This window comes from Otolemur garnettii, unplaced genomic scaffold (genome assembly GCF_000181295.1).
Source record: "Otolemur garnettii isolate 467f Iridium unplaced genomic scaffold, OtoGar3 scaffold00144, whole genome shotgun sequence".
In the NCBI taxonomy this organism is placed as follows: Eukaryota; Metazoa; Chordata; class Mammalia; order Primates; family Galagidae; genus Otolemur; species Otolemur garnettii.
In genome coordinates, this window is record NW_003852539.1 from 3,408,273 (window position 1) to 3,409,327 (window position 1,055).

Below are 1,055 nucleotides of genomic sequence, written 5' to 3' on the forward strand. Positions count from 1 at the left end.
AACAATGACAACTATAACAAAAAAAAAAAAAAAAATTGCCAGGAGTTGTGTCGGGCACCTATAGTCCCAGCTACTTGGGAGGCTGAGGCAAGAGAATCATTCAAGCCCAAGAATTTGAGGTTGCTGTGCGCTGTGATGCCACAGCACTCTACTGAGGGTGACACAATGAGACTCGGTCTCCAAAAAAAAAAAATCTATTTTGTAATAGACTTTTGTAAGCCCTGTGAAACCCTCAAGACACTGAATAAAACACAGTCCTAAAAGTCAGGGGGAAACAGTCATTTAAAAGATAATAATGAGGGGAATGGAGGCATGAGGCAGTCATGCAGGAGTGTGTGTAGGGCGGCGCTCATAGCTCAGTGCGTAGGGTGCTGGCTACGTACACTGAGGCTGGCGGGTTTGAACCCAGCCCAGGCCAGCTAAAACAACAACAACAAAAATAGTCGGGCATTGTGGTGGGTGCCTGTAGTCCCAGCTACTTGGGAGGCTGAGGCAAGAGAATCACTTACAGTCAAGAGTTTGAGGTTGCTGTGAGCTGTGATGCCACAGACTCTACCCAGAGTGACAGCTTGAGACTCTGTCTCGAAAAAAAAAAAAAACAGACTGTATGTATGTGTGCGTGTGTGTGCGCGCACGTGTGCACAAACACACACCCCTGCACAGCTGGGCTAGGAGATGACTTGAGAACAGATGGATATGACATACGGTGATACAGGAGGGGAGTCAAGGATGACTCCTAAATTTCTGACCAAGCATCTAAGTGGATGGTGGTGTCATTTATTGAACAGGTATGAAGAAGAAAAATAGTTTGGAGAAAAAGGCCAAAAATTATTTTGGACAAGTGACGTTTTAGATCCTCATGGAGTATCAGGCAAAGACAACAAGCAGGCAGTTAGGCAGGAGTCTGGGTCTATAACCTATGAAAATTTCAATGTGGGTTTATTTTTTTTATTTTTTATTTTTATTTTTTTTGAGACAGAGCCTCAAGCTGTCCCCCTGGGTAGAGTGCCGTGGCATTACAGCTCACAGCAACCTCCAACTCCTGGGCTCAAGCG

At 45.1% G+C, this 1,055-nt stretch overlaps 1 protein-coding gene across 2 annotated transcripts in view; it reads right to left on the reverse strand.

Annotated features, from left to right (window-relative positions):
- Positions 1-1,055, reverse strand: part of PPIE (peptidylprolyl isomerase E) — a 16,853-nt gene that overhangs the window by 1,294 nt on the left and 14,504 nt on the right. The window lies entirely within an intron of this gene.